General features: G+C 41.0%; 1 protein-coding gene across 2 annotated transcripts in view; it reads left to right on the forward strand.

Moving 5' to 3' along the window:
• Positions 1–18,601, forward strand: part of gpr146 (G protein-coupled receptor 146) — a 48,021-nt gene that overhangs the window by 5,814 nt on the left and 23,606 nt on the right. Inside the window, exon 1 of one of the 2 annotated variants that reach the window (XM_048245619.1) lies at positions 1,660–1,860. The exons of the other annotated variant lie outside the window; for it this stretch is intronic. The gene's annotated coding sequence lies outside the window, so the exon portion shown is untranslated. Of the gene's footprint in view, positions 1–1,659; positions 1,861–18,601 lie in introns of those variants that run through there. 2 annotated transcript variants of the gene reach the window in all.

Below are 18,601 nucleotides of genomic sequence, written 5' to 3' on the forward strand. Positions count from 1 at the left end.
TTTTTTAGTCGCACGCGTTAAATTCTCTGAATCACACGTACGATCATTTCAGAAATGATAAGATCAAATGAAGGATGGTTTCTACGCAACACTTTTATAAATGAGGTCCCGGATCTCAAAGATGGCAGCTTTTTTGTAGGCGAACTTCAGCGGTCTATTGAAATGAATGGGGGCGGGACTTAGTCACTCTCTCCAGTTATATATAAAACCTCCATGGGTTTGATAGACAAGGCTTTTGCCAAACCCCATTGGCAAGCAGACTAATACATCCGGTCCTTTGCTTAGGCCAGTGGTCCCCAAACTACGGCCCGCTACCTCATTTTTGGTGGCCCAGCAAAACATGTCCGTGATATAGCATCTGGCCCGCACTGGAGTACGACATCGTTTTTGCCAGCACTTAAAGGAACCATATGTAAGATTGTGGCCAAAACTGGTACTGCAATCACTTTCAAATTACTGTAGAGCGATGTATCCCCTCCCCCTCCCCCCTGACTCGAGGTTGCCAACCCAGATGCCGAAACACTACCGACTTTGTGATTAGTAGATAGGTGGAGGGTGGCGCATCAGGCCAAAACACAACATCAACATCAGTTGAGGGCTGCAACTTCACTTTTTAAATGACAATATCCTGGCCGGACTACTGTTGTCAGTGATATAAGTATTTGAAATGAACATGATTACTTAATGTCTAGTGACATATCAGGGCCATTTTATGATTAATTGAAATACATTTCTTACATACGGTTCCTTTAATAAAACTCTCATATTTTGAAAACTTTAAATTAGTTGTAGGATATTGCTTGTTCACAACTTGAGCTGTGTATGCAAAGACACAGAGTTCAGAGTTCACACATTTTGAATAAAATACTTTTGGGACTCCCTGCTAATACTTTTGGGAATGCTAAAGTCTTTTTTATTAGTAGCCTATTATTTCATTTGAGCTACATTTTACACTGATATGGCATGATGGCAACATAAACACAGCTAACAATGGTATTAAATTGCAGTAGCCTATGATTAAATGTAATGGAATATTCAACCAAGGTAGACTGCTGTTCACAGCACTAAGCTATTTATGGTTACTGATATACTCTCTATAGAGCCTGGCATAGTGAGCTGGCCCTCGGATGAAAAAGTTTGGGGACCACTGGCTTAGGCAAATGAGACATAACTTCTGCAGAGGTTTAAAGCAAAGTTACTAACTTCAACTAAAAATCGACTCTAAACATGGTTCAATTATGTTTGTATCCGCAGCTATTTTGCACTGGTTTCAGTAGGAACTTACGTTTCCCCATGAACACAGCGGTGGTGAGATCAGTGGGCGTCTCTGAAAGTAGGATTCCTATTATGAAGGTTTTGGCCCAGAAGTTCGTTCTGCATGCGAGCTTCTGGTACCCAGATTACAAGATTTACGCACAAGTCTACGAGCAGAGGGTCGGAGGGCGGGATTTCCGAGTTTCCAACGTATCATGAACGCAGCATATTACCGTTTCTCCCGTGCAGGGACCTGTGTGAGCAGGCTTGAGACTGGATGGCAGCCTTCCTGTCCATTTGTTTTTGTCCAATGCCTGCCCGGAGGTCTAGTCAAGGCCCACCTATCGCATGAAGGGGGAGGGTCACGTGACACTGTTGTTCTACACTAGTAAAACCAGACAATTCTCTAACGATAATGTTAGTTGTGTGAGAGGGCCAGAAGTTAAAACACAATTGGGACATAGGGTAATCAGTAATTTTCTTCCAAACGTGTTTCTCCTTTGGTCTATGCATAGGGATATTTACTTTCACCCGAAATAAAGAAGAAATGTTTGTAACTTTTCAACGACAGAAATGCCGTGATCTGTGCCAAGACATGCATACCTGGTGAGTACTTTGTGTCTCCATAGTCTGCCTTTAACGTTAGCTGTAAATGTCACTGGTAAACAATTGCTGAAAAAGGTCAGTTATAATTTAGCAGCGTCGGACGTGGGGTTTTGAGTGTTATCAGCACGCCAGTTGTTTTCTCTTACATTAGCTAACTTAACAAACTTGACAGCCATCATCAGGGAACGGACTTTGGTGATGGGGGCGTGTGAGGGTAAGTTAACGTAAACTTATGATACGGGATATCCTTGGACAGAGATAGACATTGCATCAGAGAAGGCTTTATAAGACTACAGGTTAACGTGCTTTACCAAAAAAAAAAACAATCTTACAACAATCACATTTTTTGTCGTTTGGAACAAAAATGCAGTCACTAACACCAGCTGTTGATTGAAATCAATTCTTTGAGTGTAAAACGGGGCCACCCTCACCCGCGATGAAACAGTTGAATCAGACTGCTTCACCAACTTGCTTCACTACCATAGAAATCTTTTTCCATTGACTTCCATGTAAATTGAGTGAAACCCTGGGCGACTTATGGATTTGTAGTGGATTTTTAATGGATGGATCTGTCAGTGCCCAATCCGTTCTGAGCATGTGCAGAAGCTTATGTGTTTTGCGACACTACTTGCACGACATATTGTTGGCACTTTGTTTGAATCTGTGCACACTACAAAAACTACACGACAGATGGCATTCATGGAGGAATTTTATTCAAGTCATAAAGAAAGGAGACCTTAATATTGATAATAAAACGGACTGCACAGGGCTCCAAACTAACTTTTTGCATTGCACTGGTGCGCCTAACTTTTTAAATGTAAATGCACCAGCACAAAATTTAGGTGCACCCAAATTTTTCATTGCGTCTCTTTTAACACCACAATTTCAAGGTCACCTTTTTATCGCTTTCCATGCTCTGAGCTGTTGTCAATATTGATTTGATTTGGGGCCCCCACCACCTTGACGCTATCAGTAATATTGAATAGTGTGGGACAATTCACATCAGTGGCAATCCTAGTCTCTGCTCGACCCTCCACACACACACTGAAAATTATGACTTATGTCATATGTTTTTATTTCATATTTTGGAATTAATTTGTAGTATTTTATGATCTGCATGATTATATACAGTGTTTCCGATACGTTGACTAATCTGTGGCGGGCCGCCACAAAATCAAAACAGGCCGCTACACAATAATGCTCTGTCATTGCATGAAAAAAACAGGCAGAGTTCAGAAGATGGGGGTAGGCCTAATTGGCTCATATTTTTAGGCTGCAGCCAGTTAAAATATACACATTAACCTACCGAAATCGAACTCTGCTCTGAAATCACCTATGTGGAAGTATTTCTTCGTTCATTCAGGTCAGTTAACACTAACTTAGCCTACTCAACTTAGCAAGTGAAAAGATGATAGTTACAGTCCAAAATTACTTAGGCTTAAAATGCACATTGATAAGTACATATTCCATGAACACCAACCTTGGGTCTCTTCGGAGTGTGCTGAAACAATCAAATTATCATTCTGTGTTTCATTTCACCATGTTCACGTCTCTGTTTAGCCTAATGTTTGTTCTGTTTACATTACAACCTCACGGTTGGAACGGTTTCAAAATAAAAATCTGTTTCAAAATAAAAGCCCCCCGAAACAGAAAAGGAAAAGGCCAAAACAATTACATAACATAAGGAATGCATTAATAGTAATATTTTAAAAAAGATCGAAAATCGAATTGTGACTTTGTATGTGTTATAGGTATGTGGAGCTATGAACAGCCATATGACTATAACCCTCCAGCTATTTTCCGTTACTTAGTTCTGGGCCCCCCATGGAGACCCTCGAAAATCAGGCGGTTCATTCCACGTCAATTCAACCAGGGCCCACGCACTTGGGTCTCAAAAAATTCTGAAAAAATTACCAGGTGTACCTATGTTACCCAGGAGACGCATTGTAAAATTACTCTTATGTAAGATCAATACTTTCCAAGATACAGCCAGTTTTACAGGGGGAGGGGGGCGTCGATTTTGTTCGGCCTCATTTTTTTGTCAAAGTTCACAAGCCCACAGCGCAAGAACTAAACCATGTAGAAGGCTGAAATTTTGCATGCTGGTACATAAATAGGAATAGTATGTAGCAAAATAGTCACATTTGGTCTGGATAATCCTGCATGGTCATAGCTGTCCCTCAAATTTGATACAAATTTTATTGGAGTTTTTGGCTGGGCTCTGTTTAAGCCTTCAGAAGACATATTTGTACTTAACATAGGCTCTTGGTTTATTTTCCTTACTGAGAGAAGTAGAAACACCCTCACAAAAAACAATGAACAGAAAATAAATTCCTTCAGGGTCTGAACAGCAGACTTTACAAGTCTAAAAAATAATTTTGGTTCTCATTTTCAGAGCACCCAAACACCTTGTGGGAATATACAAAGATTTTTAAAATATTTTTTTCTTTATTCTCTTATTCTATTATTCTTTATGACCTTTTCTTTTCAAAAACACCAATTTGAATATACAAAATCTTTGTATATTCCCACAAGGTGTTTGGGTGCTCTGAAAATGAGAACCAAAATGATTTCCCCTGTAAAACTGGCTGTATCTTGGAAAGTATTATCTTACATAATTTTACAGTGTGTCTCCTGGGTAACATAGGTACACCTGGTAATTTTTTCAGAATTTTTTGAGACCTAAGTGCGTGGGCCCTGGTTGAACTGACGTGGAATGACCCAGGCAATTTTAGGCTGAAAATGACTGAAATTGCAATGGCTACCCTGATAATTCTGATGAGGATATGAACATAACTTTTATATTTCCACCCCTCACCTGTTTCAGCTCCAGTCTCCGAGGGGGGTCCCAGATCTCCATAACGAAAAATATTCGATTTGGCTGACCCCCATCTTCTGACTTTTGCCTGGTTTTCTCGAGCAATGACTCTTAAATTGGATAAAATCCTTTCATTGAGCTGCGCTTTTTACACACGCAGCCTTTTCTTGCCCCGCTTTTGAACCCACCACCCCTCCTCTATATGTAGCCTACATTTAACAAAACATTAACAATTGTTGAAGGATTGCTGTTGGCACATAGCATTACATAGAAGACGACGGGCTAAATTGCTATTAAATCCGCTTAGCATCGTGTCCATGCTGCGCAAATTTGGGCTAAATTGCTATTAAATCTGCTTAGCATCGTGTCCATGCTGCGCAAATTTGTTGCAAAGTTAACTCTGCTAAGGTCTTATCACAAGATAGCTTAGTCTCCCCAGTCCCCAATGTTAACTTATGCAATCAAGCCGTATCTCTAAGCTAACGTTAGAATAATGTTTGAAGTACGACCCTTGATTTTATAAGTATAAGTAAGTGAGGTGAAGCACACACTAATCCCGGCGCAGTGAGCTGCCTGCTACAACAGCGGCACTCAGGGAGCAGCGAGGGGTTGGGTGCCTTGCTCAAGGGCACTTCAGCCGCTTCCTACTGGTCGGGGTTCGAACCGGCAACCCTCCGGTTACAAGTCCGAAGTGCTAACCAGTAGGCTACGGCTGCCCCTCAACTTAACTAACTAACTAACTACATAGAAAACATTATGAATGTTGCATCAATTAGACCTACAGAAGGTACTACATTAAATTTTCCGGCTTCACGCGTGATTCTCACGTGTCCTCACGCTTGAATCACACGTCTTTTTTTTTTTTTATATTTCCCCAGTGAAGCTGCAATGATCCAAACAACCACCAGGTGGCACTTGTGAGCAGGGTTAGGAACGTTAGCTTTTGCCGCTTTGAGTCTAAACGCGCCAGTATGCTACAGTATGGACATTAAATTTAGCCTACCCAACGTTTGTTTCCACAATATTACCCCCTGATGAGCTTTCATTTCGATGGCTGATAGGCCTACACTACGTCTCCTGCGACAGTCAGCACTATAATCAAACAATCCAAAAGTGAATGACCCGTAGGCCTATATCCCGAAGCAAACCGAAAATCTTCTGTTAATATAGGCCTACCGATACGCTTCTCCAAACGACATGCAGTCTCACGATAGAACTTGTTATTGTTTTCTCTTAAAGTTACAAAATAGAGTTTTTAGGCCATGGTCAGGCAAGCTTAGGTTACATGTCAAATGGTACGACCTCCTGAAAACATTGATAAATCATAATAATCATTGTCAAGTCAAACTACAGTTTAGTAAACTTTGGGTTTCACAGAAGTAAAAAATGCACACAAAAAACAATGCATAAAGAGGTGTTAAAAGTTCACTAGACAAACAGGATATCGGATAACTGAAGAAATGCAGCTGATTGCCGCCCTGTGTGTTTAAATCGCGTGACGTAATTCACGCAACACAACCCAGAAACTCGCAGGTGCCTAATCAAACTCCACACAGGGAAAGACGCTAAAAAGACCACGGTGAAAGTTTGCTGTGAGACTTACCACCGCGGACATCCGTGGAAATATCGTGCAGAGCTGATTACATCTACAAAGACTGGAGAGGCAGCCGGTAAGAAACTGAACCTGTTTCATTGGAGTATGCTGCTCCTGCTACCGGAATAGTTTAGGCATGTGTGTGAAATGCAAGTAGTGTAGAGTTCCGTGTCATGTGTATGGCTATGTAACTGTTGACAAATGTTATCTAGTGAAAACACAGGTTTAAATTGGTTATTGTTAATTTACATGCCGTGTTTAAAATGCATGGTGAGAATATGATGGGTGACTAGACTTGTAGGTATTGGGTTATCAGTTAACTTGCTACTGCTAATGGGCTTGTGCAATATGCGTTGGTGAACCATCAGGTGTATTTTAATTTCAGATGTATATTTTTCTATCGAATGTAATATTTTGCTACTGTGTAATTCATACTGGAAGGTAGATATTTAAATATTTGCACACGTGTGGTTTCTACTAGTGATGTGTGCTGTACTGCAAAAGCTTATATGGTTCTTTTCTTCTCTGTTTATGTTTGAAGGTTTTTTACCTAGTGAAAACCTAGTGACAAACTAGTAACAACCAATTCCTCATGGAAATTAATCCTTGCCATCAATTTACTGCTGTCCATTGAAAATAAGCTGCTGAAATCTGAATAAAAGGGAAAAAAAGAGGAAAAGGACACAACTGAGTAGAATCCAGTTTTTTCTTCATGTAGATGAGTCAAGCTCCTTTTCAAGTTGGGGAAAACTGCACAAACCCTGCACAACTTGACAATCATAAAATATTGAATTTAATGTAAAAACTGTGTTTGAATATTCACATTAAGGTCAAGTGTGTACCAGTGGCGACTGGTGGTTAAAAAAATAACGGAGGAAGGAAGGTGCACTTGATTGGTGATAGTGGCAAATGTGAGGTTGTGATGGTAGGCCCTTACACACTGCCAAAATCCCTGCAAAATGATGTACCAGATTTGCGGAACGCCTGTCCTTTTCACATAGACCGAGGCGGAATGGTGAGACGAAGTGTCTCGCCAAATTTACTACCAACAGGCTTGTGCAAAATTCCAGAATTGAATTGAAACTGGCTCTGAAATTCCAATTAAATTCTTGAATTTCACTTGCATTTCAATTGAGGTAGCAAACAGGAAGCAGAATTGCAATTCGAATTGTGCACAACCCTAACTACCAAGCACCCTAGACATTTTGCCGAATCGATAAGTTCCGGCACTAGTGTGAATACGTTAAGGCGGAAAGGGGGGACGTGGGCGGGCGTTTTGATGACTCTACATTATGTCCAACCCACCACAGGAGATTTAAAATCTGACCGATCAAAAGCAAAATGACTAAGTCCAACAGTGCAAGAATAAATAAATTCTAGAGACTAGCTTAAAATAAATATGGACATATCAGCGAGTAGTAAAGAAAATAAAAAAAACTGTATATATGGTATAAGTGTGGTTAAAATTCAGCTGTGGCATGGAGGGAGGGGTTATGCATATGTGCTAATATAGCACGCAAACAGTGAGGCAATTTTATTTTTTTTAGTTGTCAAAAGTTATGGGGGTAAAATTAGTGATAATCCCCAGTTCAGAAAATCGTACTTACAGTGGGCAGTGCTTCGACTTGGCCAGCTTCACTCGCGGTCCGCGCGTGGGATCACGTGGTATCACGCGACTTTAATTTGTATTTTTCCAGTGAGACGCTGCAACAACCAAAACAACCGGTAGATGGCTCAAGTGAGCAGGGTGTCTCGTAAAAAGAAATGGAGACTGGAAAACCCTACACAGACTTCACTACAGACTTTAGCAGACTGGTTTAGAAATAATGTAATAGCCAGAAATATGCCTGCCCTGCCCTAATAAAGAAATATTTGGTTAACTGCGAGTGAATCCCGTTTTAGCCGTGAGAGACGCAGGGACAAATTAAACATTCTGGTTTTCTCCGAAAAGCAACGATGATAGACAGACATCATTTGGACAAAATATAGAGCATTAACCTCCGTTGCTCAGCCAAATGCCTTCCTGTTACGTCCTGTTATCACGGAGTTACAGGCGATAAACGATTTTGATGGTCACAAGTTTACTTCATTAGGGGACTGACTGTTCGTTATTTATTTAAGGGGCTACCGAGGAGTTTTGGGAGCATTAGTCCAAAAGACGTGACCCTCCCTCGCCAGCAATACATTTTTCTATGACCCTCCAAAGTGATTATGAAAAAATCACTGTCAACAACTTTTCCGGTTTATAAGCCTACTGTATTTTAACGTTTTCACATATTTGGCCATAAGCCGCTTATCATAGGCTATCACGAAAACCAAACTACAAAGGCTAACACTTTAACAGGGGGGAATTAATTGGGCATGAATCATGCTGAACGCTATTTCGCTACCTTAGAATAATAAGGTTCTATCTGGCGCTTTTGAGTAGGTACAACCGGACGATTGAAACGGGATCGAATGAAACATTCGGTTTTCTCCGAAAGTGCAACGATGATAGACAGTCATCATTTGGACAAAACATGGAGCATTATAACCTCCGTTGCTCAGCCATGGTCACAAGTTTACTTCATTAGCGGTTTATTTTTTTGGATTATTAAAGAGTGTTTTTCATTTAAAGGTTTGACTTCGTGCTTATTCAGTAGAGCATTTAGTGCTCTCCCCAATCCCAGACGCTCACATTGCATGTTTGTTTTGTAATGGATGCAACCGCTGAGATAGGCTATGCGTTTGACAATGAGTTGTTAACAGAACCAAGACATATAGCCCAGCAGCAATCTAGGGACTGATCGTTATTTATTGAAGGGGCCACCGGAGGAATTTTGAGTGCTTCAGTTGGAAGTTGCATGACCCTCTCTTGCCTGCTAGAAATTGTTCAATGACCCTCCGACAGAATTGTTAAAAAAGACATGACCCTCCCCTGCCAATTGTCTTCCGCCCGCGCCACAGCCACACACTTTGTGATAACATTCTTAAATCAATCTTTCCCGTGAGCTTGCATGCTACCAGTCCTTGCTTTTCAAATGTGTTGATTAATAGTATGACAAATAATCCCTGTGCACGGGGACCGAAACAATGCATGCCAACTTTTTCCGTGTTTATCACGTATTTTAACTTTCCCCGTTGTCTTGCAGTTTTAATGTTTTCCCGTAGAATATCCCATATTTTAATACACTCATAACAGCCCTGCCATCGGGCCTGTCTCTGTGTTGCCCTGTTGCTACCCCTTGCCCTTCCAACGAAACAGATGTCTTCAAATCATCGTTTTCCTTGCTTGAAGGCGAACTTGGAGTGATGTTAACCTATTTAAGTTTAACGGCGCGATTGTCGTGAGAGCACGATTCATTGGCTTGCATGTTTGGCCTTATGTCTACGTGCGCACCTGAGGCTACTCAGCTGCAAGAGAAATAATTTCCCCTCTTTGTATGTTCACTGCAAGTTGGCCTACCATAACTTTACAACTCTGCACTGTAGACTGGCTATTTATATTTTTCTGTGAAATAAGCAAATGTATTTGTTCAACTTTATGAAGCAGAATTACGCATAGGGTACTTGGAACATAATACATTTGACAAAGGACAGATGAATGTTGCTAGTGACAAAATATTAACTTTCAGTGTTTTACGATGTCTTTGTCATGGGGAAGTGTTTTTCCCCATGCATTTATTCTAGGTTACTGTCAGTGACTGCCATGAGAGAAGCGGGTTCTGTGTTTCGCTCATGTCAGTGACTGACGCCAGAGAAGCGGGTCTGTGTTGTGTTGTGTTGCGTTAATTTATTTTCATTGGGCATACCGTGCCGTGCCGTCCACAGCTCTTCAGTTCTGACAAAGCCAAAATTACTCCTTTTGAAACAATGAGTGGGAAGCGCGTTTGTATGGATATATTGCTTGACTGGGGGGGGGAGGTGTCCCAAGCAGCTTTCAGCCATAAGGCTACTTTGAGAACATTTCAATTCACCCGACACTAATATTCAAAATGTTGAAAACTATTTCGGCATAGCCTATAAAGCAGTTTAATTAAATGGAATGTTAGTTGTAAACAAACGAAGCTACTTGGTGAGCTTGGCCTCACAGATCTTTCGTGCCTTAGATGGCAGGAAAAATCTTCACGATAGGCCTATTAACTAACCACCCGATTCACGTTGGCTGGGGAAGGGGCCATCAGACAATTATGCCCAGTTAATCCGGCCCTTCCCCAAAAAAAAATCACACCTTCCCACCTCTGACAGCTTAAAAGAAGTCAAGAGGACTCCTTACTCACAGACCTATTCACAAACCTGCGGTTTTGAAATGCTATGCAGCTACAGGAGCTTCCAATCGCGAGGAAGCAATTTTGCATTGTAGGCATAACTAACATGCAATAACGCCGCCAACAACAACCAAAACTAGGCTAATCATTGTCAACATGTAAATTAAATGTAACATTATTGTGAATCAAATTAAAATGTTCTCTTTTGCAAACGTAGGCATAGTAACAGAATAATTTAATAATGCTACAAGATACTACATCAATCCGTATGTTTCATTGGGCTACTAGGCTATTTGTTTTGCCTTGATTCATTTAGGCTAGGCCTTTTTATTCAGGGGCCATATTCACAAAGACTTTTAAGGCTACAAGTAGCTCCTAACTGGCGAATTTAGGAGCAACTCCTAAAAATAATGGGCGTGTCACTCCTAACTTTAGGACTCCTAGTTTTTTCACAAAAAGTAATTCACGAAGCATTTTAGACCTAAAAGTAGCACCTAAGTCTGGGACAGCTTAAGTCGAGAGGACTCCTAACTCACTAAGACCTATTCATAAACAGCTTTTTTGTGGCATTTTACGTTGCGATGTTTTGAAATAGCCTATGCGCAACAGGAGCTTCCAATCGCAAGGGAACAATTTTGCATTCATAAAAGGGATGCAATAATGCCACCAACAACAACACAAACTACTCATTGTTAACATGTAAATGAAATGTAACGTTTCATTGTGAATCAAATTAAAATGTTCTCCTCTTTGCAAACGTAGCCTAGGGATATGGTGACAGATTAATTTAATAATGTTGCAAAGGTAGGCTACTGCATCAATCCATAGGCCTATGTTTCATTAGGCTACTAAGCTATTTGTTTTGCCTTACTCTTTATTCATTTAGGCTAGGCCTTTTTATTCAGTTATTAATCATCTTCCGTCCTTCGCACGCATTCTCCGACCTGTCACCTGTCAGTCATCATCGGAAGAGAGGTGTTTGGAATTCCCGCGTTACAATCGTCAGCCAATCAAGGTGGTCACTTCAGTCAAGCTCGTGCATGAGTAATGACGTCATCCATAGCCACGAAGACTCTCAGTCTCAGTTGTCTGAAAGGCTTTGTGAATAACTTTTAAGAGAAAACTCCAATCTAAAATCTTTAAGTGCGATTTAGGAGTAGCCTACTCCTAGTAGTAAGATAAAAGCCTTTCTGAATAGCCTACGGCCCCAGTTATTCATCATCTTCAGTCCTTGTGTAGCGCACGCATTCTGAGACCTGTCACTCATCATCGTAAGGAAGGTGTTTGGAATCATGCCCGCGTTACAATCATCAGCCAATCAAGGTGGTCATGCTTGCCCATTTACCCAAATTAATGGTCGAATATTACTGATGATTATTGTTATTTAATAACATGCAGTGTGCATAGGGTACCAAAAACATCTTGCTCGTAAAAAAGCATCATAACGCACATTCTGGCGGGTCTGTTATTTACTGTAGGCTGCGCAAACCACATGCCTTTATTTTGGGCAAGCCTGCATTCATTCATTCATTCAACCTTTATTTATTCTCGGAGGGTCATTGAGGGAAGCCCTCATTTTCAATGAAGCCGAAATTACAGAAGCCGGGCAAAGCGCTCCACAAACAAGACAACATTCGAGGCCTTCTGTTGAAGAATTTTATATAAAGCCTGCGCTGACAGTAATCCTCCTGCCCCTGATAGGCCTACCACAGCTGTGGATAGTGTGGAATGTTCAAGTAATAACACAATCCAATGTGTGTCTCAATTGTCCCCCGCTGACCACCTCACACATTTCTCTAGATTTTGCAACGAACTTACATGACACAATGCCATAAAATATGCCAGTTTTAGGACACAGAATAATGTTTGTAATGATACCAGGTAGGCCAGGTATTGTTGAAGGTGCATGGTGAAGTGAAATTCTTACTTTGGAAAACAAACATTTGCCGATATCATCGCCGATCATCAGAATATTGCAACAGATTCTGTGTTCTGGACTGCAGGTAACTTGTTAAGCCAGTGGTTATCAAACTTTTATTTCATTCCCCACTTTGATCAAGGGGCATGACTGATGATAGTGGAGATAACGTGTTATCCCGAGGCTTTTGCAAGTCAGCATCTTCGACGGTAGTCTATTAAAAATATAAGTTTTCGATATCCCAAACGGAGAGCCATACTTTATTGTTTTTAACGATCTCTATGCTACTCACAAAAATGTAGGCATGGGGACATGATGAAGTAGGCTATCCAACTGTCGTGTGTTAAATTATTGTGATTACGAGCCAGTGGTTTTCAAACATTATGCGTGACTCGGACAACTAGCTATTTGTTTTAACTATTTTTTTATGATAGTAGCCTATACAAAAAGCACTTCAGTTCATACTATCTTAATCTTGGAATATGGGGAGGGAAGTGGCGCATCTGCAGTCAGCCAAATATGAATGTAATTCTGCGGCATAAAGCAGATGTAATTGCCAACAAGGAGCACCCAAGAGCAACAGAGGCAAGGAAAAACTTCACCAAGGAAGAAACCTTGGGCAGATCCACAGCTCAAGGGGCTAACCCAACTGCCAAGGGTCTTGGTGTGTGTGTTGGGTGGGATAGTGTGCTGTGTATGTGGGGAGAGGGCAGTGTGCAATATGTGTGTTGGAGAAGCTTCCTCATGAGACAATGTGCTGTGTATTGGGGGCAGTGTGCTGTAGGCATGTATGTGAAGTATGGTGAAGGGACTTACTATTGCAAGTGGAGTACTGTATGGTATGATGTATGTGAGTGATGACAGTGAAGATGTGTGTGTGTGTGTGTGTGTGTGGGCGGGCGGGAGGGGAGTGGAGCAGTGACTGTGTGTGTGTGTGTGTGGGTAGGTGGGGACAGTGTGCTGTAAGTATGTAGAGGATGTGTGTTGGAGAAGATCCTGAAGACAATGTGCTGTGTATGTAGGGAGGGGGGGCAGTGTGCAGCAAGTATGTAGAGGAGGCTTACTGTAGCAAGCAGTGTGCTGTATGTATGTGAGGTGATGACAGTGATGTAAGTGTGTGTGTGTTGGGGGTGGGGTGGGGGCAGAAAAGCTAGGCAATCAAGGACATGGGTAGATAGATGGAGGAGAAATCAAAAATAATAAATAAAAAGTTCTATGGAGCTGTGCAAAAGTTGGAGAAAGTCAGATGTGTGTGTGTGTGTTTTGACGTGTGATGAAATAGTAGCATAGGTAGGGGGATGTAAAAGTGTTAAGTCATGTATGTGTGTGTGTGTGTGTGGGGGGGGGTCATGAGTGCTGAGGAGTGCATGAGTGCAAATTCAGTATAGTGTGAATTCAGAGTTGGGAAATGTTTGAGAGTGCTGAGGAGTGAATGTGTGCAAAGTCAGTGTAGTGTGAGTTCAGTTATGGCTTTGTGACTACATAGGCGTCTTCTTGATTTCAGCGGTAGGAATAATCCATTGTTAGGATGAGAAGAGTCCTTCAGAATCTTTTGGGCTCTTAGGAGTACTCTTCTGGAATACATATCTTATAGAGCAGGGAGTTGAGTTCTTATAGTACGTTCAGCTGAGCGCACTACTCTCTGCTGAGTACTACAATCTCTAACTGTGGAGTTCCCATACCAGGTGATGATGCTACCAGTTAGAACACTCTCAACCGCTGAAGTGTAGAAGGCCTTCATGATGGATGTAGAAACTTTAAATTTCCTTAGCTGACAAAGGAAGTAGAGTCATTGTCTGGACTTCTTCAGAACATATTGAGTGTTAACAGTCCATGTTAAGTCTTCAGTAATGTGGACACCAAGGTATTTAAAACTTGTGACTCTCGCTACAGGTTGCCCGCTGATCATTAGTGGGGTGTAATTGTAGTTCTGCTGCTTCCTTCTGTAATCCACTACCATTTCCTTGGTTTTATTGATATTCAGTGTCAAGCTGTTAGATTGACACCACTGTGCCACCTCATCAACCTGATCCAAGTAGAGCTGTTCATTGTTGTCAATGGTCAATCTATTGCTTCAATTTGTGTTTTATGTGACGTGCCAATGCTGGGTTCATGCTGTTTTTTTCCGTAATTTGTTAGCTATGATGAAATTCCTTCAATAAGTTCCACTGTTCATGCATTGAACGAAACATGCCTATAATAAGGCTTTGCAGTTGTCCAATATGGTCAATCTATTGTCTCAATTGTGTTTAATGTGATCTGCTGAAGCTACATTCATGCATTGTTTGCTCCGGTTAAAATATTTCTGTGTAATTTGTCAGCTGTGATCAAATGCGTTCAATAAATTCCACTTTTATGCCATAAATATAACATGCCTATGATTCAAGTGTAGGGATGTAACGATAACCGGTATAATGGTAAACCGCGATAAAAATGTTCACGATAACAATTACCGTTTTCATTTCAAATATCATGATTATCACGGTTGATTACCACGGTCTGGCAACCGTGTGTTTAATCCTTCCAAGGTTCATCTGAGCCTGCTTTTGACATACAGTAGGCCTGGTACAATGAAACAAAACTGGTACCCTACTGATTCTGTTATCTACTTGATGGATTTACCTGTGATTCGGATTTGACTACACCTGCTTTTAAAAGGCGGAACATTTTCACAGCAAAACATGTACTGTATCATGTAGCCACTCTGTGTGTTTTTATGTGCGTGTCCACATTAAATCCATTCCACTCATGTTATCCGTAGCCTAAAGTTTTATTTTGAACACTTACTTTGGTCTCACTCAATGGATCCATATAACAGAAATAGCAAACTCCAAGTCATATATTTTGTAATATAGTAAATACTGTCACACCTTTTGAAACTATTTCAGCTTGTGTAGGCCTATTAGTGCTTTCTGAGCATATTAAACACATTTTTAAAAATACCACGATAATACCGAAAACCGTGATTAGTTTGGTCACTCTAACCGTGAGGTTAAATTTTCATACCGTTACATCCCTATTCAAGTGTATCTAATCTAGGCCTCTCTTATGTTCAATCAAATTCGCTTTGCCCACCTGTTTTTTTTTTTTTTCTTCTGTGCCCACCCATTTCAATATTTCTATATGCCACTGTTTTAGATCCCAATGCAAATTGACCAAGAAGAGCCAAACGTCTTTGTCTACTGCATTTAAGATCATTGAGTCTTTCATCTGAACTGCTTCCTGCTTCTCTTCAATTTCCCTTCCAAATTACTTTTTATTGTCCAAAGACGCAATCGCAGGAATCCGAAATTCTAAGCATCGACACATACTGCACTATAATGCAAAGCAACTTCACTTGCATTTATAGGGTACTAAAAATGTGCGCAGCAGCTAACCAAAGTGCAGTCGGTTCTCCCGCCATGGTTTTGAAAATCACACACCTTCTGCATCTGAAAATGCACGGCCTAAAAGGCCTACGACGTCACTCTACACGCCCCCCTTTTGCACGTCACGTTTTCATTTGCTTGCTGATCCTGCCTCCAAAATGCCGGATCATGTGAACAGATCAGCAGGCCGGCAAATTTTCACCTCGTTTTCAGACACACGATGCGGCAAAAAAAACGTCTCCTTCACGCAAATTTTGTGTGATCTCTGTGTGAAAAGGCCTGGTGTTGGTGGCATATGTGAACAATAGAGTATGTAGGCCGCCTACCCAGACACATTTATAGCAGCAGTATGTACCATGTAGCATTTTAACTGGCAATTCTGTGCAATAAATGCTGTTCTGACATTCTCAGGGGCGGAGGTGGAGGGGGGGGTCTGACCTAGGGATCGACCAATATGGATTTTTTTTAGTACCGATTTTTTTTTTTTTTCCCATCAGCCTTAGCCGATGACGATACAGACTGCCGATTTTCTTGAGCCGATATTTGGAGCCGATACTGCTTTTATTTTGCTCCCTCAATTTACATCATACAAATGACACATAATTACACAAATGATGATAACAAATGTTATAAGTCTCAATTTAAAAAAGGAACATTTATTGAACTTATGGATGGGTGTACTGGATATGGTTAACTGTGCAAAATGCTTTCATCAACGTCTTACAACACAGTCTTGATGATGCATTGCTTGCTGACATATTATAAGACATAATTCAGGTAATCACAAAATGTCCTTTGTCAACACATTTAGATAATTTGAGAAAACAATAAGCCTGAAAAGTAGCTATTGAAATAAAGTGCTTGATTTGTAATTTAAAACTGCATGGTTTCAATTTTTCCATGTCTATGTTTTTCTAAAAAAAGCTGCCAGATTTGTCAACCTCAGAACATAACTCAGCAGAGGAAAATAACGTGGTGTCAGATGTTTCTGTTCTAAACAGCATCAATGTCAAAAGGTATAAAAACATATCCCTCAAAGTTTTAAAATCTCTCCTTCAGGTAGCGCAGCACTCTCATATCGCTGTGATGCGTGTCCCACTGCGTGAGACAGACCAGACGCACACACAAACTTCTGTTTGGTAGCTGACGAACCACCATTGGACTGGATTGATAATGATAACGTTAGCAAACGGCTCTAAACAAGTAAGGCATACACGGTATGTCTGGTACATGATAAACGTTAACACAAATTAATATTCAACTACATATAATACGTCTCTCATTATTAAAGCTCTGATATCACTGCGATGACAACTCCGCTCGAAGGGAGAGGGGGAGGGAGACGCACACACCACATGCATCCAAAACTCAGCCAGGTGGTCGCTGAATAAAACTCATCTCAAATGTCTCGGAACAACGTCGGCATTACTTAATCATATGATTGACCAGTGTTCGTAACAGCTACCACTACTGCATGCATACGGATAGCCTACAACTTAGCTATTTGCAGCTCCCTAAATACAATGGCAAGCAGTTTTATAGAACAGGCATTCAGGGAGGGAGACACACACACACACACACCACACGCGTCCAACACTCAGCCAGGTGGTCGCTGAATAAAACTCCCACAAATACCATGGAACAACATTGGCATTACTTAATCATATGACCAGTGTTTGTAACAGCTACCGCATGCATATGGATAGCCTACAACTTAGCTATTTGCAGCTCCCTAAATACAATGGCAAGCAGTTTTATAAACGAGGCATCAAGCATTAAATAAAGTACCTATCTATCATTCGCGTTTTCCATTTGGGAAACGCATTCATCCGAAAGTTGGTTCCAGAGCTGAGCTGCATAGCAGCTAAAAGCTGCTTCACCATGTTTTGCACCAACAGTAGGTTTTACTAACAGGTTTTTCACCTGGGACCTGAGAGGACGAGAAGGTGTGTACTGCTGAAGCATGTCTGATGGGTATTTAGGTCCTGCTCCATTTACTGATTTATAAACAAGCAATAGTGGTTTCAAGTCAAGGCCATCCTTAAAAATATTTTTGTTTGCAGTAACAGCCAAAAAAAATTAAAAATGGGTCGGTAGGTAGGTCAATATTTCAAAGTAGATCAAAGTAAAAAAAAGTTCAATTTTGGTCATGGTGATTACGTAGGAATGAATTTACACAAATGTGCATATCGTGACGTAACTGACTGGGTCTTCAACCCGTGCCTTAAGGCGCACCATTGCAAACCTCATTCTGATGCAGGTTATATAGACCAGCCTTTCTCAAACTTCTTTGACCTGAGGCCCGGTCATGGCAGACTTTTGGGTCATAGGGCTCATCTACATGTACCCAGAAAGAAGGCTACAATAGCTCTTGGCCACGTTATATTGAAATTTGACTATACAATACTCAATGCTATACAGTGTATACAGTCTCTGCTCTGTTTCTAAGGAAGTTCCAACGTTATCGATTAGTTTCAGTTTCTCTCGCGCAGACGCGCATTGAATGAATGCTCATACCACCACTTAATTGTAGGGCTCCATGTTTAATGACATCAATAGCAGAAACGTTTGTTTTTTTTTTTTCGATCCGCGGGTTTCTTGATCAACTGCGCAGCAAATTATCAGATGAAGCACCGGGCCTAATTTCACTCCACGACTCCGCGGACCAGCAGTCTCCATGTTGCGGACCCATATTTTTAGAAATGCTGAATAGACCACAATCAATTTCAATACTCCGACACGGTCACCGCTAGACTAGGGGGAGAAGGGATGAGAAAAGATCTGCCCACAGTTCTT

Source organism: Alosa alosa, chromosome 6, assembly GCF_017589495.1.
Source record: "Alosa alosa isolate M-15738 ecotype Scorff River chromosome 6, AALO_Geno_1.1, whole genome shotgun sequence".
NCBI lineage: Eukaryota > Metazoa > Chordata > Actinopteri > Clupeiformes > Clupeidae > Alosa > Alosa alosa.